The sequence below is a fragment of the Sceloporus occidentalis genome, unplaced genomic scaffold, assembly GCF_023333645.1.
Source record: "Sceloporus occidentalis isolate IW3139 unplaced genomic scaffold, rSceOcc1.0.p SCAF_3, whole genome shotgun sequence".
NCBI classification, from domain to species: domain Eukaryota; kingdom Metazoa; phylum Chordata; class Lepidosauria; order Squamata; family Phrynosomatidae; genus Sceloporus; species Sceloporus occidentalis.
This window is the reverse complement of record NW_028316983.1, coordinates 87,451,259-87,476,400: the sequence shown is the minus strand read 5'-3', so window position 1 is coordinate 87,476,400 and position 25,142 is coordinate 87,451,259. Positions and strand designations below refer to the sequence as shown.

Here is a 25,142-nt window from a genome sequence, read left to right as displayed (position 1 = left end):
GAAAAAACTTGCCAAGAAAACCTCATGATAGTGTCGTCAAAAGTAGGAAATGACCCGAAGGCACACTACAACAACAACAAATATCTATCTACTATTGACAGGGATGTAAATAAGGTGGTTTTTTTAATTTTTAAAAAAGCACAAAATTAACTGTTGGATAGTTTAAAATTATTTAGGCCTGACGAGTTGTTCTTAAATTTACAGGTGCTCAGCATCAGGCTTCTCTTATTGTCAGTGTACACATGCCCCATAAATCACTCAGAATCTTGTAAAAATCAATTACTAGGGCAAAGCCTTGTAGATCTGCTCTTACAAAAGAAAGAAAGTCCTCCTACACCTGCACTGTTAAGAGGAGAATCAGCCAGACAAAGGTGTTATTCTTCCAATTTCATTCTTTTGATTTAGTCAAGTCACTGAAGAAAAAATATCCAGGAATGTTGTAAAAAATGGAATACTAGAAACTGGTGAGATGCTAAAAGTCCTGTGTCTTCTGTATTTGTGACATTGGCTTTTCTGACCTCTCCACGACAGAAAAATCTTGGGAGTTACAAAATACATACAATCTAGAATAAATGTTAAGACATTTTAAAAAGCAAAGCACGTGGCTGGAGTGTTGCAATTTTCATGGTCCAAGGTCTCCGAGTACCAGAATTCAGATACTACTGACACAAAGCAAGTTTAACATTCTTACATATAGAGTGGGATAGACTCTTTGACAGGATATGCCAGCAGGACCAACCATTTTATGTTAAATTTCTGGATCAGTCAGGACCTTACTGACAAAAATCAGATTTTGATGGCAGTGATCCACACTTCATCCATGCACAAACATGGCTGGGTAACAGCCTTAGTGACATGCTATGTATTCTCTGAATCAAGAGTTGGGCTTTAACTAGCCAAATAACTTTACACACTCACACTTTTTCCACTGTAATCCAAGCATGTCTACTCAGAACTAAGAACAATATCACCCTACACTGTTATCACACTATTGCCGCACTTTAACTGCTATGGCTGCCTCCTTGAATTTCTGGGATTTGCAGTTTAGTGATGCCTAAGAGCTCAGTGGCTCAGAATTCTAATTGTCCCCTTCTTAAACCACAAATCTCAGAATTCCACAGGAGACAGCCATAGGAGTTAAAGTGGAATAATAGCACTACAACAGTGTAGTGTGATACTGTTCTAATCCTCATCAAGTACCATAATCCCTACACCTAGCTGTTTAAAAGCATGCAAATGCAAGTAGATAAATAGGTACCACTTCTCAAGTGGGAAGGTAAACAGCGTTCTGTGCGATCATGCCAGCCACATGATCACAGAGCAGTCTCTGACAATGCTGGCTCTTCGTTTTAGTAACAGAGATTAGCGCTGCCTCCTATAGCTGGACATGGCATGACAACCTTGTCAATGGGGAATACCTTTACCTTTACCTTTAGGCTCTACATATTGGACTACAGGCCAGATTGTGTTCCAGAATGTAAAAACTAGGATCATAGGCTGCTTTGTTAAGAATATTGCTGTCTGGTGTTTCTAACTCTGGACATATGAAACCTCTCAGTAGAAAAAAGAATAACTTTTAAAAAAGCCTATCTCCTTGACATACCAAATTTCCAATTTAATTTTTTACATCTATTTTTATGTTACTTTAAAGCTTACAAGGATCTCTTTTAAGTTAAAGCCATATAGTTGTACAGTCAAATGATTTTAAAGTTTAGAAAGAAAAGGGAAATGAAGGAATGAAAAACAGGAAGCAAAATATACAAGAGATTTACCAGTGTAAAAAGCAACAAAAGAAATGTTGCTCTCATGAGGAATGCAAAGTAAAATCTGGAAATATGATTCAAGAGAGAATTACCAAACCAGTTCACTGCATTGCCTTAAAACAACACACTACAATCGTTTGGAGAAAGTCCTTCAGGGTTTCTGCCTACCCAAATGAAGAAGAGACGTAGAAAAGTGACTTGAATAATCATACATACACTTAATGTGTGTAATAACTTTACATACTCACATACTTTCCACTGCAACCCAAGCATAGTGCTTGGATCGATCACTAGCAATTACCAGGTGCTGTAGGCTATATTCCAGAGCAAAGAACTGGCAAAACCACCTCTGAGCCTAAGAAAATCCTATGAAATTCATGGGTAAACCAATAGGCAACTTGAAGGCGCATACATGCACACACACAGCAGCCATCCTTCACAAACAATTGTGTTAGGCTAGGATGGGAGAGGATTTGAAAATCATTTTCTTCATTCACAAGTAATTCTGCAAGAAAATAAAATTAAATTTTGTTTTAGGCTAGCACAGATGTTATGTTAGCACCAGATTCTGCCTGATCCTGGAAGCTATGCAGTGTCAGTCCTGGTTAATACTTGGATGGGAGACTGCCAACAAATACTTGTTGCTGTAGACATTATTTCATAGGAAGAAACTGGAAAACCATATCTGAGGATTCCCTACCTAAGAAAATCCTATGAAATTCATAAAGTCTCCATAAACTGACAGGCAACTTGAACGCACATATACACAAAGAATAATTTAATCTAATTTCAAGATCAAATAGCATGCTAGAAAAATGATTCAAAATGTAACATTTCAGTCATTCAGTATAAGATATTATACTTGCTGTAAATAACTTCACTCCCACAGAGGTTGGTCAAGTTAGCACCTTAAGTTAATTTAACAACGACTTAACAGAAATATATCTTGCAAACTCCTGTTCATTTCATTTCAGAGTAAAGGAGATGCTTTCAAATAACAAGCTGTGATTTGACTTTAACCTTCAAGCAGGGGTGGGCAGCTTAGGCAGGTCTAACTCTCCAGGTGCCTTCAGGAATGAAAAACATGCCTTCAAAATGAAAAGGAAGCCAATCAGAAATGTCCAGAATCACTTCTGGTACTGAAAATGAGGGTTTTTTTTTAATTAACTGTGTATTGTTTAAAAACGTATCAAAAATAGTGCCATCAGCAGCAACAACAAAACAGTATAAGCAATACTCTTCCTTGCTCTATAAAAATTGTCTCAATTCAGACAATGATACCTTGATTATCAAGCCAAAGTGAGTAAAAGCCAAAAGAGGAGACAACGAGTTGAATTTGTAGGCAGTAGGCCTGTTCATATCTCAGTTTATTAAAGTGGATAAGATTATCCAAACACAGCCTCAAGTTGTGACTCAAGTTAAATTACAGGCTTCTAATATTAGTATGGAAGGAAGGAAGCAAGGAAGGAAGGAAGGTTGCCTTCTTTCTGGTTTTCAAGCAAAAGCATTTCAGATATAAATGCTTCCTAAGTAAACACTTATCAATACTAAGTGGTTGGTTCTCCATCCTGAAACTGCGGTACCCAAAAAAACCTCATAAGTGATATCCTATTAAATGAGGTTTTCTTTTCATCTTCAAACACTGGTTAAGTGTTAGTGGTGATAGTAATATAATACATAACAGGCATTAAGAACAGCAACGGAAATGGAGGAGGTGGATTTAGTTTCCAAAATAGAGGCAGATGGAAGGAATGCATGATCAGAGACAGTCAGTTCCCAACCTCTTAAGAGCTGCCAGTGATAAATTCACACTAGTCTGAACAGTGTTCATGCTATTATAATCAATTCAGAGGCAGATAATGGCCCTTGAGATCAACCTTCAATAAGTTTTTAAATGTTGTTGATAGCTTAATTCCATTTTGATGAAACTGATCAAGTTGGAATTCTTTATGTTTTTAACTACAGTATATTGTATTTTAATGTATAAGCTGCCTTGAGTACCTCTTCTGGAAAAGGTGGTATATAAAGATGTTGCTGATAGAAACAATGGTAACATTATCTGCAACAACAAAAACAATAACCACCTTTTAATGCATTTTTTGCTTTTGCATTTTTTCCAGTGTAGACCAAATTGCTTGTTTTATTTTTATTGGAAATTATGTTAAAACATCATTTTTGCTATTCTGGATATTTTCTAACAGTGGGGGATTTTTTTAAAAAGAGAAGTGAAAAATCACTTGTGCGTACTCACTTACATAGTGGTCAATGAAGTTTGAAACTGTGCAGACAATTGGCTAGAGTACTTCCATTATAAACATTATAACAGCAAGACTGTTTAGGAAAGATATTCCTGGAACAGTGCAGCTCAGGATTATACAAACGGATATTAAAGCTTGTGTGCCTGGTTAAAATAAGAATGCAAAACAGTAACTAGTTTAAGCCTTTAATGTAATTACACTAGAATCAACCAACTGTAGAAAAACGGAGAATGCAAATCAACAAATCACAATAAATAAGTAATTTCAGTTTGTTCTCCGCCCTACCAGGGCACAAACTCCCAGTGGTTTGTTTTTTTAAATACTTCCACACTTCAATGAGGCAAGTTAAACTGTGATGAAGTAAGACGGCATTGCTCCCAATCTGTACTTAAAGCAAGTTCTGTAAGCCTAGGATAGCTACAATAGTTGGTGTATCCTTTAAATCAGAGGTGGACATGGTCACAGGGGCAATCTTTGACTCCTCAAATACTCCAAGGTTTGCACAGCCACCATGTTTAAGAACTGGATGCCACATTCCAGAAACTAGGAATTACTTCTGTGTGATTTGGAGAGAGAATTTTGATGGAAAGCACCAAAAGAGTGCCCAAATGCTAAAACATGCTCTTATTTTTGGCTTAAAATTATGTTTTTGGGAGAACTTTTTAAAAAACTGATTTTAGGGGTGGGTTTTCAGAGGCCCAAGCATGGCATAACACCCCTCACATAGGCTGAATTCTGCACTAAGTCCACACCATTCCGTTCTTTGCTTACATAATTCTTTCTTTTGCACTATGGTAAGAGAAGTGTCTTTTTCGAATTACTGAATTTGAAGGCATAAGATCTGTTATATGCTCTGAGTTTTGCAACCTGTGAATGTGACTTTCCAGACTTCGAGCAGAAGTTCAGGAAATTCAGCCGTATGAGATGTGTAAGGACACTACCAAGGGAAGGCCTCTTTAGTACTGGTGCAAAACTCCTTACGATAATGTATTCAAACAAGCAGTGTTCCAAAGTTCTAGTGATCATTCCAGACGCCACCAATCTGAGAAAAAAATAGTTCTTAGGATTTTTCAACCAAGTTTCATGTCTGCAAATGGCACTAGTTGATGAAAAGCATTTCTTCTTTTCCAGGCCCTAAGTTAAACCAGCTATATTAAAACAGATCAGGTATAATACATACAGGTATTTGATGAGAAAGAAAAATATTTTACTATGTTAAGTTAGAGTGACAAAGGAAAATGTCTACCAGCCTGAGGCTACGCTTTCTTTTAAGAATGCATGTGGTTGATAGTATGGGAGCCTTTTTGACTGAAGGAAGGGGTAGAAACACAACAAACAAATAAATAAATAAATAAATATGTTTGGTTGAAATCAATAGGGTTTCCCCCCATTTGAATCCATCTTAAAAGAAAATGATAATAAACTGACATAAAGCTTGTTAATGCTTGAGGTCCTGGGCTTTTGGAACTTACAGCCTCATCTCTGCATACATGAATTTGTATATTTTTAATACTTCAGCTTCTTCACTGGAAAAGCAAAGAATCTCCAAATGAGGGGCATGCTAAGAGCTACAGCACTCTCTCTCTCTCACTCCCCCACGTTTAGCTAGATATTTGGCCTAGATGTAAAGGATGTCCCTGTCAGAACATGTAAATTCCTTCAGTTCAACCTTCAAGGGCAACGTTGAATGACATGAGGACACTTTTAGCACTTTAACTTCCTCATTCCTTATTGTAGACCCAGTGCACAGTTAAACTGCCACAAGAGTTAGTGATTATTTCCAATTTACATGTTTTTCAAAAGGGATGATAAACATGCAAAATTATTAGGGCCATCAATGGCTATTATTCAAGACTGCTATATATCACTTCCAACATTAGAATCAGTATAAACCATAGCATAAAAAATTGGTGGACATGCCGGTGTGGTGTAGTGGTTTGAGCATTGAACTATGATTGGACACCAGGGTTCGAATCCCCATTCAGCCATGGAAAACCAGTGGGTGACCCTGGATAACCTGCAGTCTCTCAGCCTCTGAGGAAAGCAAAAGCAAATGCTCTCTGAATAAATCTTGCCAAAAAACCCCCAATGATAGAGTTGCCTTAGGGTTGCCATAAGTCGGAAACAACTTGAAGGTACACAACAACAATTGCTGGGGGACTTGAGAGAGAAGGTGTAGTTCAACTTAGGGGCAACTGATTGGTCATTCTGGCCTGTTACAGACTGCCAAAATAAAGCTGCGTTGGGTCTCTTTGGAGGTATGCTGTTTAAATGATGCATGCATCCTAAGAATCCGAAAGCTGCACCAAAGCAGCACTCCAGTGCTTAGGAATGGAGTGTGGCTTTGATGCGACCTCCGGACTCTTAGGACCCATGCATCATTTAAATAGCATACCTCCAAAGAGACCCGAAGCAGCTTTATTTTGGCAGTCTGTAACAGGCCTCTGTGAACAGAATAGTGGACTAGACAAGCCTTTGGTCTCATCCAGCTTGGTTTGTCTTATGTTCTTACAGAATTTTAGAGAATTATACACTCTGATAGTAAAAAAAAAACATGCCCTTTAAGTTTTGTACAACCCCCATATCAACAGTACTGTTTACTACAACTCCTAGAATTGTCCAGCCAGAAAACTCTGTCTCTTCTTTTCTACGGATATAGTCAGACGTCAGATTAAAAAAGTCCCTTTGTATCCACTATGGTTTGATTCCAGGATCACCACCACCATCACTACTACCCCTGTAGATAGCAAAATTCATGTATGCTCAAGTTCCTTTATGGACAAAGGTGTAGTAAAATGGTATCCCTAAGATTAAATGGCAAAATCAAGGTTTGCTTTTTGGATTTAAAAATATATATTTTCAAGCAGTGGATGGTTGAATCTATGGATTCAGAATCCAAAGGGCAGACAATACTATGGGATCACAGCTGGTTCTGGTGGTTTTACTTTTCCTCAGTCCATTATTTACTACATCATTCCTTATGTAAAGATTTATCTTAAGTCACTGGAAGAAGCTTCACATCACTGTTATGTAATATAATTTAATCTTATTAAAACATTACAGATAGTCCTGTAGAACAGTGGTCCCCAAACTATGCTCTTTAAGGGATTTTGGACTTCAGCTCCCAGAATCCCACACTACTGACCAACAATAGAGCTGAAGTCCAAAATCTCTTAAAGGGCACAGTTTCAGGACCACTGCGTAGAGCATCAGAGAACAATGCTAAAGAAGTCAAACACCAGTATAAAACATAGCATCATACAACTCATATTCAACCTAGGAACTGAGGTTTAGCCATGTCTGAGAAAAATGTCGAGACATAGGCTTTGGAAAACTTTAAGAATGTATTACAGACTTGGAAAGTAATCATGAAAAAAGTCTTGGTATGTCGTTGGCATTCTAAGTTTTCATATGAATCACAGATCTAAGATGTCCAGATACCTTAGAGTCAAACTATACATTACAGGCTGAATCCAATGGGCAGAATCCAACCATTATTTCCCATTATTTCTCAAAGTCATGCAGACTTATATTATCTCTTTTTTGATAGAGTTACAAGCTCAAGAATGTTTTGGATGTAGTGTATCTTGATTACAGTAAGCCCTTTGAAAAGATTCCCCCTTGATATGCTTGCAAAAGCTGGCAAACTGTGGATTAAACAATAATATTGTTAGTTGGATTTGTAATTGGTTGATCAACCAAACCCAAAGAGTGCTCATCAATGGCTCTTCTTCCTTCTGGAGAGAAGTGACACATGAGATGCCACAGGCTTTTGTCCTGTGCCTAGTGCTATCAACATCTTAATCAATGATTTGGATGATGGAGTAGAGGAAATGCTTAGCAAATACACAGATGACACCAAATTAGGAAGGGCAGCTAATACCTCAGAGGACTAGATCAGAATTTAAAATTACCTTAACGTATTAAAAAGTTGGAGCAAAACTAACAAAATGAATTTCAACAGGGAGAAATGTAAAGTACTACACTTAGGCAGGGGGAAAAAATGAAAGGCTCAGATATAGGATGGTGGACACCTGGCTTGACAACAGTACATGCAAAAGGGATATGTAACCACAAGCTGAACATGAGTCAACAGTGTGATGCAACAGCTAAAAAGACCAATATGATTCTAGGCTGCATTAATACGAGTGTAGTGTTTAGACTGAGGAATGTCTGCTCTACTCTGCTTTGGTCAGACCTCACGTGGAATATTGTGTCCAGTTATGGGCAACACAATTCAAAAAGAATATTGACAAGCTGGAACATCATAGAAGAAGGGACCAAAATGGCAAAAGGTCTGGAAACCATGCCCTATAAGGGGTAGTTTCGGGGGTTGGGTATGTTTAGCCTGGGAAAGAAAAGGTTAAGAGGTGACATGATATCCATATTAAAATATTGGAAGGGATACTGAGGATGGAGTAAGCTTGTTTTCTACTGCTTCAGGGACCAGGACATGGAGTGATGGGTTGAAACTACTGGAAAAGAGATTCCACCTAAATGTTAGGAAGAACTTCTTGACAGTAAGAGCTGTTCAACAGTGGAATACACTGCCTCAGAGTGTAGTAGAGTCCCCTTCTTTGGAAGTTTTTAAACAGAGGCTGGATGGCCATCTATTGGGAGTGCTTTAGCTGTTTATTTCTGAATGGTAGGAGGTCCTTTGGATGGCCCTTGTGGTCTCTTCCAATCTTATGATTCTATCAACAGTAGGTTTACCAAATCAAGTGCTTACTTTACCAGTCCCATTTATCCAAAGAGCCTATTTTACCTGTGACTAACAAATGCATTTAGTCCAGATGTGAGCAAATTGAGGTCCTCCAAATGTTGTTAAAATGCAACTCCCATGGACCTAAATCAGCAGAACCAATAGTGAGAAATGCTGTGACTTTCAGTCCAACAATATCTGAAAGGCCATGCTTTGCCCACCCTTGATTTATCCCTATTTTGATTACATAACATGCAGCTAACCCTCTTGGTTATCTACTTTAAAGTAAGCACATAGACCGCTGACCCAGAGTAGAAGCACACTTTATTCCCTCCTCCTGAGTGCTTTATATTTGCTCTCCAGTACAGAAGGGGTTTGTTTTGTTTTAAAAGAGATTCCATTGATGACATCTTCAAAAACAAGATATGGAACAAAAGCCTCCTTTTACTGATGTCCCTAAGCAAGTGGTTTTCAAGGTATGGTGTTTCTGATCCTTGAATTGTATATAGCCAATATGACTAGTAGTCACTGGAGTCTTAAAAAATTAATAAGAGTTTCAATATCCACATATGTTTAGTTCTGAGGGTAGAGGAATATTTCAGTGTGGAGATAGTAAAAAGCAAACCTCAACTACATTTCAAAATAAACTGAATGTAGCACTTCACAACATTTAAAGCCTGTGTTATTATTTTCTTCAAATGTGAAGTGACATCCTAAATATTCCAACTTTTTGCCCCATGGGAATTTTCAATTACTAACATTTGCAGGGTTTAAAAAAGAAGAAAGTCATGGGAGTAGTTGGAGAGTCTTAGCTCTCATTTTGATTTGCCAGAGTTCATAACTTTCAGTGAATTGTTCATGCCTGCCTTCTTCTATCATAAATGAGGGATACTGATGTCACTGTGCAGCCCTGAACACCAAAAGAGACATATGGAAACACTCAGAATTGCCTCTCACTTTGCCTTTGTGAAAAGTAGAAAAAGTTGAAATAAAAGGATGGTATTGCTTTTTTTTTTTAAAGGAACTCTCTGAACTTTTTTTTTTTAAGTCTTGGTTCAATCCACATGTGATGAATTTACTGTGCTGAACTACTCATGAATGCTCAAGCACGCATACAGATTATGACTTCTGAGAAACCGTTGGAAAAGTGGTTTCAGTGAGGATGTAGTAAGTCACAAGCTATCCCCGTTAAACCATTCAAGAAAAAGGATTCATCATGAAAAAATCCTTTCTAGCAATCAATTTCCCCATATTTAAAAAGGTGTTCCCTTTCAGACTGGGAATTATTGACACATACAACCAATAGTGTATTTGTTACGAGTCTCATGATTAAACTTGTACATTATCATGCAAATGGAAGAGTTTCATACTTCTATCCATACTTCTATGGCCTAACATTTATGGAAAACATCTTGTAGAAGGGCACCTCATATTCAATCTAGACTGCTGAAATAACTAAAACCTGTTTCTAAATAAAGAGGATGTCATAGGAAACTTTACCATTAAAAAAATGCAATGCCTATAACCAACCAGATCATTTAAAAGCACAGATTTCCAAATATATTTGGATAAGTGAAGCATTCACAGATTTCTTTCATTCCTTTTGACTTCATTGCTGTCCACTGTTAGTGTACAGAACAGAAGCAGATTCATCTCTAGTACAATTAACTTCTCTGTTTAAAGGAGTGCTAATGAGACACTAGCAAAATTTGCCAGGTCAGCCAGCTACCAATTAGCTACTGTTTCAGGGCACAGTCATAAAGCTGCTAACGCCGTACTCAAATAAAACCCAGTAGCTTTAAAATTTGAGTCCCTTCACTCTCTAAAATAACAGTAAGTATAGCTAGTAAGAACTAAAGGTGGGGGGGAAACCAGATAAAACTGTGAAAAGTAGTTATTTCCACCTGCTACAACCTTGTGTGTTGTCTTATTAGTCAGATAGTTGAATTCTAATTTTCTCGTTAATTTTTCATTTTTGAAAACTATTGTAACAATTGGTAGCAAATGACCTCACTACCTGCTCCTGCTTATTCTAAAAAGGACAGGTTGAGTATCCATTATCAAAAATGCCTGGGACCAGCAGTATTTCAGTTTTTTAATTTTTTTCAGGGTTTTGGAATATTTGCACAGACAGAGAGAGAGAGAGAGAGAGAGAGAGAGAGAGAATCGTGGAGATGGGACAGAAGTCCAAACATTAAATTCATTTATGTTTTATATACACCTTGTACACATAGCCTAAAGGTAATTTTATACAATATTTTAAAATAATTTTGTGCATGAAACAAAGCTGAAACAAGTCTTCCATTCTGCAAATGAATGAGCAGGAGTGCTACAGCCACTGCCTCGAAATGTCATGTCAGGAGTCAAAAGGTTTTGGATTTTGGAACATTTTAGATTTTCAGATAAGGGGTACTCAACTTGTATCTCAATGATGGTTAAAATCAGCCTGCAGCACATAATTTCAGTTTCTTTGTTTCATCAGTTTACATACTTTCCCATTGTTTTCTTCACTCTGGGCCACTATGTGTGTATGCCACTTCGCAGGGCTGAGGTCCAGCTGGCATTTTCTAGCAAATTTCTCAGCTGCATTGGTCAGCTACCTGGGCTGGGGAATGTAAATTGGATTGCTGCAAGGGTGACCCCACCACTGGACATGGTTTTCACCAAAGAGAATAAAATCAAAGGGGAGAATGCCTATTGAGGAGTCAGTTCAGGGTGGCACAATCCCTTCCTGAGCCAGCCAATGCCAACAGTCTCGTTTGGATCAACCAGTGTAGACTTAAGGGTAGTATAGGAATCCCCTCAGTTTTTGGTATTGGGGGCCTCCAACTTCCATGCTGAGATTGCCCTGTTGCAGTGGCTCAATACTTCACAATTACCATGACAACCACTGGTCTGTCCCAAATAGTTATCTGGCCCTACTCATGCTGCTGGGCACACTCCAGATCTTCTGTGCTGAATATATTTGATTTGAGAATGGAAGCCCTTTCTTTATTTCACTGCTATGGAATAGATCCTTATCTGGTGAGGGATAGACCTGTTGGGACTAGGAGCATCTGCACGAGTGGAGCCATGGAAACCCACTGGATGACCTTGGGCAAGTCACATTTTCTCAACTTCAGAGGAAGGCAAAGGCAAAACCTCTCTGAATAAATCTTGCCAAGGAAACACCATGATAGGTTTGTCTTAGGGTCACCATAAATCAGAAACAACTTGAAGGGACACATCAACATACCATTAGTATGCTGATGACAACCATCTCTATTTCCTTTTCACCTAATTTCAAGGAAGATGTTTCTGTGCTAAAATGCTGTGTGTTGTCAGTAATGCACTGCATGAGGGGAAACAAACTGCAGTTTAATAGAAACAAAACAGATGTACTCCTAATTAGTTGAAAGGCAGATGAGGGATTAGGAAATAAACCTGTGCAGAATGGGATTGCACTTCCTTAAAGATACATGTAAACAGTGTATTCCTGGATTCAGACCTGAACTTGGTCACAATGAATGCTGTGCAAAGCCACAGTCTCAAGAAGTAGTAATTTAGCTTTCTAGATAACCCATGGAACAGCTACACTGCTACACTGCCAGGAGAAGATAGGCATCCAAAAACAACAACAACACAGTGAAAGCATTTCCACCACTAAAATTATGTATGTCTATACAAGCTCTTAAAACATTTGTCTTGTTCTTTCATCATCTCTCTTTGTTTAATAACAGCTCTTTCCTCATACCCCCTCTTTATCTTTTCTTCATCATGAAAAACTGAGCACACAGGTCTAGAATCTAATTATGATGAAAACCACCAAAAAGTTTTAAAAGTTAAACCCCACAGGGATTTAAATATCTGTTTCAGGAAGTATGACGAGCTAAACCATTCTGAAATTAAGTGTCTCCATTATAGTTAAATCAACTGTACAAGAATAAATGGCCACCTGATAAAAAAAAATTTAAAAAAACACAGGCTGCAGTCTACAAATGCTTATACCAAAAACTTGTTAGTTTTTAAAGTGTCACAAGACTCTTCATTGTTTCTCATAAAAAGTAACTTGTCACTAGCCTCTTAACATACACAGGAGTATTGAAAGGAACCACACACTATTAGTTTTAACATGAGAGATTAGAAACTGATATTCCTATATTGCTTTGCAAAGTTCTGATCTTAAAAAAAAAAGCAAGGAGAAATCTACAGAAAATCCTCATGCCCATCCATATGATCTATGAGCAAGGCCATAGCTAACTAAAAAGGAGGGAGAGGTTCAATTAACGTCGGTACAAAAATGGTCTTCTTTTAAAAACAAAAAACCACCATTGACCAATTATTGGCGCGTTACAGACCGCCCCTTTGGGGCGGCCTGTAGACACTCCTTTCCCCGCCAGGTCGGGGCCTCAGCTGCCACTTTCCAGGCCGCAGGGAAGCAGCAAAAGGCCACTTCCTCGCGAACTGGAAAGGGGTGTCCTTGGGGCTTCATGTCATCGGACACCCGATGGCGGCGGGGAGGAGAAGAAAGGAGCCGCTTGGCCCCTTTCTCCCTTGCATCGCTGGCGCAGCCGTCTAAATGCTGTGCCAGCGACGCAAATCGCAGAAGGAGCTCCGTTTCGGAGCTCCTTCTAGCGCCGTGGAAAGGGCGCTCTATGTGCCCTCGTGCGGCGCAAAGACATCACATTTGTGCCGCCCCATTTGGAGGCGGCGCATTCATGATGTCGTAATGGCAGCCCCTATGTGTATAGGGCGCCACCATTTTGTACCTCCTGGGGATGTACTAGGGTTAGGTGCATGCATAAGGCACGCACTTTCCCTAACCCTAGTACATCCCCAGGACGTATTTTACACCCATCTGTAACGGGCAGGTGTTTCCTTCACCAAAAAGCAATTAATTTCCCTTACTCTTGTACTAGGACTAGTGTGTGCTATTACAAATGGTTCTAGTAAGCAATGATTTCAAAACTGGAAAAGCTCCACATGGCCACATGTAGGAAAATTACACTTCAAAATGAATGGAGCTCATGCATGAAGAACATGGTTCTTGAACCAAGCCTTCTTTAGAATTCAGATCCATGCTCGGCCTCAAAATTGAATGCAATTATGAAACAGCAGAACAAGAAATGACTTAATTTAACAGGTATTTTCACCCACTCCTCACTAATGTCAGGTATGTGTCCTATCTCTGTGCCCACACTATTGTTGTCTGTGTATCTAACCAGAAAAGACAATACAGTACAACTTCTTTTGCTTATCTGTGAATATTCAAACCTGTAGGACTACTTTCCCTCACCCAGTATTAGATCTCTGGCCAACAGAGATCTGACCAAAAGATAGTTATGAGGATTCTCCTATTTTGTTTGGTTCTACCCACTGCTCAGTGATAGGTGACTTCAGTGTGCTATATTTATTTTCATAGAATAAACTTTCCAGCTTCTGATCCACATTTCCTGTATGAATAAAGAGGAATTCTAGCACTGCTTTTTATTCACAGATTTTCCCATGAATAAAAAGCGGTGTTAGAATTCCTCTTTATTCACACAATAATCACAGGATAGTCACGATATCGCGCAACGGCATGCAAAAATCTTTGTGTTATTGTGCAATATTGACGGGAGCATCCCGCTATGCTTCCGTCTTTTTTGTCCATGTGCTAAAGTCCATAGAGAAGGGCATGAGGCAAGGCTGTCCCCGTCTCACCTTTGTTGTTTATCTCAACATTAGAGACTTTAATATTTTTCAATGATTTTGTACATGAAACAAAGTTTGTGTACACTGAACCACCAGAAAGCAAAATAAGACACTATCTCAGCCATCTGTGAAAAAAGTTTTGGGTTTTGAAGTATTCTGGATTTTGGAATTACAGATAAGGGAGAGTCAACCTGTGTATCATGAAGAAATGATGGCATTATATGTATAATATAATATGCTGCCCTGCTGCTACATATAAAATAATAGATAATAGAGTCCACCTCTCAGTTGTGCTACTGAGGGCTAGTCTGCAACTAAATGTACTATGCAAATTGCTGCACATTTTTGCACATTCAGATCAATGGTTAATTGTCTTTCTTTCCTACGCAAATTTGCATCTATTCACCCACCCTCTGCCAAAAATGTACAGCCATCCAAATCCATGTGAACCAGATGATGGCCACATGTGCAATAATGTGCATTTCTGAGGATTTCTGCAGATACTCCAGTAAAAATTACAAAGCCTTTTTCTTGACTGTCTTGATGACAGTAGGTAAGATATAAAATTTATTTATTTATTTATTTATTTATTTATTTATATTGTATTATAAGGAGTTGTCCCATCCCCCCCCCCTTGAGAAAAAGCCCAAACTCCTGTGAATCCTGTGTGACCAGATCACATTCTATTCACCTGGAATAAGGAGTATTTTAATCATGTAGACAACACAAGTCAGAGCTAGGATAATTAATGAGGGAAATATACCCCAATCCTCTAAAAAACAAGTGTGTAAACTTTACAAGCTGGAGTTTGCACACATACTCAAATATAATGAATGTCCTTTTGTCCTGTGGGCCAAGATGAATACACTGATGCATGCAATCAACCTGTCATGAAAGGCAGAGGTGGAAGGATTACATATGTACGATATAAGGGTGAATCACTCATATCATGTGACTATTGTAGGGCTGGCCCAAGGTGGTTTTTCTACCTGTGACAAAGAACAAGATGGAGCATTCCTCCTTCTAACTCATGTACAAAAGCTGACTAGATTGGTAGCTGAAGCTGATTTCAACACTAGCAATGGGCTGGAATCTCCCACCACACCTGAGAAAAACAGACCAGTTAAATGATGGCAGAACAGGTTACATGGCACACAAGCATGGCTTTCCTGAAAGGGAAACAGACAGGGGGCTCAAGAGGAACAGCTAGAGGGCTCAAGTCAGGGGGTGCAAGAGCAGCCACCTCAAACATCATTACCTCATTTTGCCTAAGAGTAGGTCTGGCCCAGCAAACTGCATGCAACAAGATGGGTGGATATTGGAATCCAAGCTGTGACTATGAGGATAAGAGAATGGCTACATCTGAGACAGTGTTACTACAGGCCCATGTTGCTCATAATGTTTCTGAAATAGTGGTCCAAGACCAGGTAGCAATCCCTTTGTGGGCATGCTGCCAGGCTGCTGGTCTCACAGCAAGAGGGATATGAGATAATTAAAATGATGTTTTTCATTACCTCAAGCTGGTGAAAGAGACGATTAATCATTTGAGAAGCACAAAACTTTTTGCCAGCCTGAACTTCATGTAGCTAATGGTATAATTAAGATGACATGATGTGAATGATATGAATAAATCAATGCAAAGTTGCAACATTTCTGCAACAATATGAAACAACGAATTACAAAAGATACTAGTACCACCAGAATTCTAAAAATTACTCAACTTCATTTAAATATGTTCCTATGTTGTTTTATATACCCCAGAGAGTTTTCGAGGCAGCTTACACAAATTAAATATAGATTAAATGACATTTAAAAAAAACATTACCAGCACAACAACAAAAAATCCAAATAAATGGGGAGGAGGACCCAACCCACAAGCAGTATCAACAGGGGCACAGATCAAATCCCTATCTAAAAAAATGTCAGTTTTCAACAACAAAGAGTCTTATGGCACTTTAAACACTAAGAAATCTTATTTGGCAGGGGCTTTCATGGATTGGAGCCCATTTCATCAGATGCCTCCATATCTGTTAATCCTTAAGAAACCATAAGACTTTGGGTTGCTTTTGCTGCTACAGACTAACATGGTTATCCTTTTCCTATGAAATTCCATCTTTGACAACTTACTAAAAGACAGTCTGCTAGACTTCCTTGGGAAGCACAAGGGGGCAGGAACCAAGAGAACCCTCTATCTTGCAGCCATCCATCTCACTCCACACCACTCCAGATAACCTAACGTTCTGAACTAAGACTTGCTGGAAGATCTAAAAGAACCATGGGGTAAACACTAGAAACAAGCTGTTGAACATCAAGTGGCAAAAAATATTTAATTCCCTCCAGCACTTGGCTTTTCCCTGACACTACAGGAAGTTGCATTTGTTGGTTTTACTTTCATCTCCCCCTTCTGACATTTTCCTGCAGTGGTTCTTGGGAGCTGACACAATTAGTTAAGGGACAGACTGCTGCCTTAGTTGAAGAGAAGCAAAGCACTTCATCATAAAGAATATTTTTGAAAACACAGATCTGGATTAAGGAGGTGGTGCTACAATAGAGCAAGAAGTCAGGAATAGGCAGAGGCTTTCTTTTTTATGAAAAGAGAACTGAAGCCTAGCTCTGCTACTTGAAACCAACAAGGGGCATGCACCATTTGATACACAACCAGGCAGAGAGGCAATAGAAAAGCTTTGATGTTCTGTGTGGCAGAGCAAACTCTCCTGCTCCACCTCATTGCCCCAGGGTCAGTTTGCCACACATGCAAATGAGTACTAGAATGATAAAGAGAAGGTGTGAAACAAAAAACAAGCCCCAAACAGTCTTGCATATAAAATAACTTTTTAGAAGAAAAATTACTGGTAAGGTAAGGCACAGCTGCTGCCATGGGATGCAACCTGCTACTATTGCTATAACTCTTTCTTTCCTTGTCGCAGAATGGGAAAAATGGAAGAACTGTACTCTCATAATGGTTTAACATCTTTTTTTTTAAATTTTATTTCAAATTAAAAACATTCATTACATATCACATAATAGTTTAACATCTTTTAAAGTTCCTCTTTATTGTCCTGTTTAAACAAAATGCTATACTTCTTTACAGTTTTTCAGCACATATACCAAACTGGCTTACTGGCATCTTTTTTTTCATTTTTAAGAAATGTATTCTTTGGATGTACTAGACAACTTTATTTCATCAAGCAACCATTCATGTTAACACACTCAAAATTCCTAAATTTTGATTTCTGCCTACAAAAGGGAATACCGTATATACTCAACTATAAGTCAACCTCATGTATAAGTCGAAGGCAGGTTTTGGGGCCAAAATTATGGATTTTGATATGACCCGTGGATAAGTCAAGGACAAAACTTAGGGGCATATAATAAAGGATCTAAAAGATGAAGCAAATGAAAACAATGCTAAAGAACTTACAAAATCCCAGCAGGCATAACTGTCTGTGTTGCTCATACTGAAGGCTGAATGGATAAGAGAGTAGAGGGAGGCCAGTGCTTCCAGGACAGATTACACTCTTGCCTTTCAAAAGGAGATAGTTCGTGCTTTTTAAAAAGAGTTAAGGTACAATACTTACATTGGCCCATAGATAATTCGACTAAGGTTTTTGGGTCAATTTTTTTTACTTGAATTTCTAGACTTATACATGAGTATATATAGTAAACTTTGCAGTGTTTAACACAGGTAAATAATGAGTAAAACTGAATTAAACTTAGAAACATAAAGTGTTTCTTTACCTTTGAATGGCACCAAGTGACTATATTGTGTATTATTATAATTTTTATACCCTTACATCCCACCTTTCTCCTACTACAGGGACTCAAGGCAGGATATAAGTGAATAGAAAGGACTCTTTGGGGGGATTCTCTGCTTTTAATAAATGGTTATCACTTCTTAGCTGAAGTAGGCCACCCTTCCCTGCTCCCCCTTCCCATTACTTACTTTTAACTACAAGATGCATTCACATATTGTTATTGTTGTCAACACATGCCAACCCTATGAACAAGGGACCTGTTATCAACACTACAGCTAAGGTCTTGCAGACTCAGGGCCGTGGCTTCCTTGAATTGAGCCTATCCATCTGAAATGTAGTATTTCTCTTTTCCTGTTGCCTTCCATCTTACCAAGCATTATTGCCTTTTCTCGTGAGTCATGTTTTCATGATATGGTCAAAGTAAAATAATCTCAGTATATCCATCTTGGCATCTAGGGAAAGTTCAGGCTTATTTGCCCTACTACCCATTTATTTGTCTTTTTAGCAGTCCACAATATCCATAGAACTCTTTTCCAGCACCACATTTAAAATGAGTTTACATTCTTCCTATCAGTTTTCTTCACAGTCCAGCTTTCACAACCATACGTAGAAACTGGGAATACAACAGCATGGACAATCCTAATTTTTAGTATGCAATGATGCATCTTGACAGTTTAAGACCTGGTTTAGTTTCTTCATAGCTCCCCTTTCCAAGTACTAGCCTTCTGATTTGGTATCTTAAATTGTTGATGTTCCTTACTCCAATTTTCACACATTGGTTCAGAGTTCTTCTGGCTTCCAGTCAATTAGGCTTAATAGTGCAAATCTATTTTCTACATTATCTTTAAATTCTACAGTGATTTTCTTAAGGTTGTATTTTGGCATGATGGTTTGTTTAGTGTTCTTTATTTTACACTATTTTTTGGTATTGGCAGTTCATGGTCTGTGCCAAAATACTGTATGTTCTTGGTCTTGTTTTTGCAGAGATGATGGAGCTTCTCCATTTTCTGCTTCTAATGGCCATGTATACAAGTGCCTCTTCAGTTGCTTGTAGAATGTGCTTGTGATAAACTGTTGGCTTTACAAAATTCAATCAGTTTCTATTGCTTCATTTCTTGATTTTTGCCCCTATGCAAGGCTGGTGATCAGTTTTGCTTTCATTTTGTTTTCTTCCTCTAGTTTAGAGTATTACAAGCAGCTTCTGAGAAACCTAATCAGCCTGTTAAAAGAATTTAGAAACAAAGATGTAAAAAATCCTCTTTCATTCTAAAGCAGAAACAGGAAACTTGCTGAGCTGTAGATAGCTTATGTCTGTGGAATACCTGCCTCCACTTAACCCTCTAGGGTTTTCTGCTTCAGCTGTTCCTTTCAAACAAGTTTGTAGATTAAGAAGAGTTTTTTTAAGTTCTTCAGGACAAGATGTGCTCCCCCTGCCCCCACCATGGTAAATGAAGTCTTAAACCAACAACTTCCAGTTACTTCCATCCATTCAGCATTTCCAGAGTAGTCCAAGTGAGGAATCACAGAAAAGCTAGAACATGGCAGACTTGTTTCTCTCAGACAATCCCCTTTGATTAAAAAGATTATCTGTAACAAGTCAACTACTACTCAGCTGATCCAAGCACAACAAATGTTATGGACCACTTTTATTTGTCTTCCCATGTGCTTTCAAGGAAACATTATTTTCTTGTCTTGAAGGGTATGTTCATGAGTTCACATATCTACATCCTATTTGGGGTAGGGTTCATTTTTTTACCATGATGTGTTACATGTTGAAGAAAAATGCTTTTATTTTTGAAAGGAAATAAATTTCAAAGCCCTCTTTAAAACACACTTTGTCTTAAATCCAATTATGTGTGAGTCCTAAATTGACTAGACTCATTCAATTGATGAAACTCACCTATGTCCTATGGGTGCATTAATTCAATGGGTCTACAGAATGGTGGTGATGATTTGAGTGTTGGACTATTACTCTAGAAACAGGAGTTGGATTCCCAGCTCAGCGATGAAACCCACTGGGTGACCTTGGACAAGTCACATGTTCTCAGGACTTTATCAAACAAGGGAAATTGGAAGTATAATCCAATGGCAATCCGAACACAATCATGGAGGTTAGCGTTAGTGTGTGTTAGACTACCACACGCAACTTCGGCCAATGAAAGTCAGTCTGAACGCAATCCTGGGGTTTCACATTATTGCGTGAGAGGTGATCACACGCAATTTCAGGCAATGGCAAGCTATTTTCGGGCAATGGGAAGTCAGTTCAAATACAATTTGAATTCATGTAAATTTGCTGAACTAGCAAATTCACATGAATGCGTTCTGGCCCCACTTTCTTCTCATTCGAAATTAAGAGAAATTCCTCCCATGTGATAAACTCCTCAGTCTCAGAGGATGGAAATAGCAAACCTCCTCTGATCTTTCCAACAAAATCTTGACAATTCTTGCCAAGAAAAACCCATGATAGGGCTGTCTTAGGGTCACCATAAGCTGGAAATGACTTGAAAGCACACAACAACAATACATTTCAGTAGAGACTAACAATTCCATTAAGCCATTATTATTATTATTCAGTAGAACACATTCTAGCTGTAATTTTCAAACCACTGATCTGCTACAGAACAGCCCCACTTTCTTCAGAGTCTGTTTACAGCCCTCTGCTAAGATCCAATACATTCAGGGAACTGGTAAAGTGAATATTAGCATGTGGAAGAATGCATAGCTATATCCTGCCAGAGACAGAGAAGTCAGCACAGATGTTCGGATGAAGAATTACACTTACAAATATCTGCCTTTACACATATGTACTACCACTACAGGTGCCAGAATCTGACTCAAGATTTATTTGCTCACCTTTCAATAGGAATATTTTAAAAGGCAACTGTATATAAATATTTGAGGATTAATTTTATCTGTGCTTTCATTGTACAGTGTAAGTTAGTGGGTACCTTCAGAAATCCACTGCTCCAAATAAGAAAAGAAAAACTATGGAATGTATGGTGGATGCTGGTGCCACTGCACAGATATTGTAAGTTTCTAAAATGTTTTTGCTCCCTTCTTTTGTGAAAAGGACAGCATCACAGAAGGTTGGAATTAAAAGTACAAAAGGTGAGGGAGCTCGGTGGGAAGTTAAGATGCTTGACTAGCCTGTTTAGAGTGGAGCAGAAAAGCTCTATTAGCACCCTGCTGTTTCTGCCAAGCCAGGCCAGTCTCCCTGTGGGAAGACTTTTCATCTGTTATCATTGTTAAACCCCTTTGTAATGCAGAAATATTCAAGCTACAAACTGAAAGGGTGCTCTAAGTAGAGAGATTTAATCAAGTTGTGTTAACCATTTCTTTCAAGGCAATAACCACAACTGTGCTAATAGCATGATAATCTTTTTTAAAAATACCATACTCTCAAAGCTATGCAGCTCCATCACCAATAGCCAGCTTGAGCTTTGCTATTTACAGTTTTGACATATTTAGCCTGCTGTCCTCAGTTCACATAAGAGAAAGAACCATTGAACTCTGTGAACTTTTCATTTGAATAGACAAGTCTAGGATTGTGCATTCAGATGGTGGTTAGCATTCTTTAAATGTAATAAGATACTTCTGCATCTTTAAGATTAGGATGTGTTCACTCTACATATAATACTACATTCAGTGCAAAGAACACCAGTTATTCAACACTCTTTCTAGAGTTTTCTACCCAGTTGTTGTGACTGTTGCACAATCAGAAAACTGGACAATTGCCTTTAAAAAAAACAAGGACATCCCCCAGCTTCTCCATGAGAACAAAAAGAAGCAGACTGTAAAATATCCAGCATACACTGGTTGTACAGTAGTTCTCATCAGCTGTTACTGAATGCAGAAATGCATGATAGTAGGACTGAAGTTGTCTCTGACACATGTACACTGCACCTATCCAGTCTGAATGCAATTCAATAAATCAAACATGCAAACATGGAATCTGCTATGGAATGCTGATCTTATCATCCTATGAATTTCAAAGAAAACTATAATCTGAAAGTATTTTTTAACAGGTTGGTGATGTTAGGTGCACAGGAATCACATTATGTCAGTAATGCATTCTGGCACTGGAAAGAAAATGGTGGCTCTCCATTTCTGAAAACACAATGCTGGCTGCAATTCACTGATCTATTTCTTGCTTTAGAACCTGGGCAAAACACCTATGCTCTTGAAGAAGCATTCTGGAAGGATGTGACCTTTTTGTAACATTCAAACACCTCACCTAATAACTATTTTCTAGCAACATGCATCTTTTTGTTGTTGTCCAGTCTGTTTAAAGACTAATTGTTTGTCTCCTTCCTTTTTTCCTTTAATTTGTACATCTGATACACTTCATAATAATCCCACATCCCATATTACCTAATGCCGGTGCACACCCACGAGTGGGCATGCGTGCATCACCTCCCACTGAATAATATGGCGCGTGAGCATCCACATTTTTCCCATCTGTGGGGGTGGGGGGGGAACCACATTAATTATCACATTTAAAAAGTGGTAATCTATTGCTTTGACAAACATGAGGATGGAATGTGTGTGCTGAAAAGGGAAATCATCTTAAATAAGACTGTTGTATGATGGCTGCATGAAATGTAGGGAAGAGTTGTGATTAAATGAGAGCCAGGGTGGTGCAGTTGTTTCAATGCTGGACTAAAAATCTGGAGACCAGGGTTTGAATCCCCACTCAGCTGTGAAACCCACTGGGTGGCCTTAGGCAACTCACACTCTCTCAGCCTCAGAGGAAGGCAAAGGAAAAATCCTTCTAAACAAATTTTGCCAAGAAAATCTTAGGATAGGATCACCATAAATCAGAAACAACTGAAGGCACACAACAAATCATCATCATCATAATCATCATCATCATCATCATCCCTGGCTGGGGTTGATGGGAATATTGGATCAACATCTCAATCCTGGTGTTGAAACTCAACTATGCTAGATGACCTGACAGGAATGACAATGCTGTCCTATTAGCACAAAAATCCAGGCAAGGAAATCAAATTTTTGAATCAGAAGGAATGTTTAGGCTGAGGAGAGTCAAACCATTTCCCCTCCACCACCTTACCTCACACAGCCATCCTGCCTCTTTTCTCATAATCAGCTTGTTGCTGCAGTTGGAGGCTACCTAAGAGAAAAGTGCCTACATCAACATAATGCTCCTCCTTCAAGCCCAGACAGCTCCCAGAACATAGTGGATGAAAGAAAAAGGGTTTAATTTTTAGTTCCTCTCTCCCATGCAAATCACACACACATCACACACAGAAGGAGAAAAAAACACACAGTGAAGACAGGAATATAACAAACAAATGGAAATCTCAGTTTTTCTCATGAATGGAAGCTTTACTGGGAAGACTTTATTCAATCGCTCAACAACCTCCAGGATTTTTAGGTCCCCAGTTCTATTTAGGACCCCAATTAGAAATATTCTGTCTAGTTTTTGTGGAGGTACAGAATTAGAAATGCTATATGATGCTCCTGAAAATAGCAGCCTCACACTTTTCTCCTAGTCTCTATTAGGACTTCTATTGACTGCTTCAAATTCACAAGAATGAAGTGAGCTGCTCAGGGATGGAATGAGCTGCTCTGATGAAAAGATATCAGGGAGAAGGATAGGAAGTAGTGCAGATATTACTAGATATTTTGGGGAAGCTGCAGAAAGACAGATGGAGAAAATAGACAGCAGAAGGTAGGTAGCAGGATAAAGGATTAGAAAGACAGCCTTTCGCACCACAGAGTTCCAAGGCATATTGCTTGCTCCGTCCAGCTGCCAGAAAGTGAGTCAAGCCTTACACCCTGTTGTAATCCCTGAACCTATCCAATTTTGGTATATAAAAGATTTCATATAGAACAGCATCCTATTCTGGAGTCTAGCAGTTTTCTGGAACTCTATAATTATATTTCGGAAAGGGGGGTAGGATGAATGTGGGGGTACAAAAAAATTGAATGATCTGACAAGGAGAGCCCTGCTACAAGCAGAAGTTCTCCATGCAAACCATTTGTTCCAACTACAAAGAAAAACAGCTTGAGTCAACTTCATTGTCCTCTACTGACTATTGTTCTCCAGAAAGAGCAACAACAGAATGACTGTGGCTAGCCTGCTCTCAAGTGCTCACATGTTTGGTGCCCATCATAAACATGTGAAAAGGCCTTATATGAGGCATGAAGCTCCCCTTTCTGGCCTAGCATATACAATTGTGCAAGAGGCTGGATATGCTATCACTCTTCTGTGGATCAAATCCCATAGGATGATAAATGCATCATTTCACACTCTGGAATCTTTTTAATACAACTCAATCAACACTTAATGCAGATAATGTGAGGGGATATAGTTCCCATGTACAAGAACTAACCTTTTTCTGCCTCCTCTCTTCCACAAGAGTAGTATTATTCCCAAGAACAAAACTCTTGTTGAGCCCAAGCTTGTTTTCTAGACAATACTGTGGCACAATTGTTACCAAACTTTCAAATTCTATCACTGACAACAGCAATCAATGAAGTTAAATGAGGACTATAAACTCATCCAGTCCAGTCATATATGTTTCTTTAACTTGATAGTTGTTAAGGGGAAAGACTGGTGGTGGGGGAACATTAAGCTCTCTTTTAGAGGTAGCAGTGAATCCATCCTAATATCTGCTTAGTCTGATCTTCTCTTAGCCCCTTTTCACTTTGCCCAACAAAACCAAAGCAACTTGTCTACCACTAAAATATACCAGAAATCTTTAGTTAGCTGCTGGATCTAGTTTTGATTGTTTAATCATTTTAGCCTGAAAGAAGCTTACATGCAGTAACAATGGATAGATAGATAGATAGATAGATAGATAGATAGATAGATAGATAGATAGATAGATGGCGGGATACAGACGGGCAAAAAGGGGTGTATTCATGACGTCATGAAGGTAGAGCCTTCAGACGGGCCTTACCTGAATGCCGTCATGAACACGCCCCCCGCACGCCCCAAGCGGGAAGAAGCGGCATTAAAAAG

General features: G+C 38.7%; 1 protein-coding gene across 2 annotated transcripts in view; it reads right to left on the bottom strand.

Moving 5' to 3' along the window:
- Positions 1 to 25,142, bottom strand: part of ROR1 (ROR family WNT receptor 1) — a 262,338-nt gene that overhangs the window by 184,934 nt on the left and 52,262 nt on the right. The window lies entirely within an intron of this gene.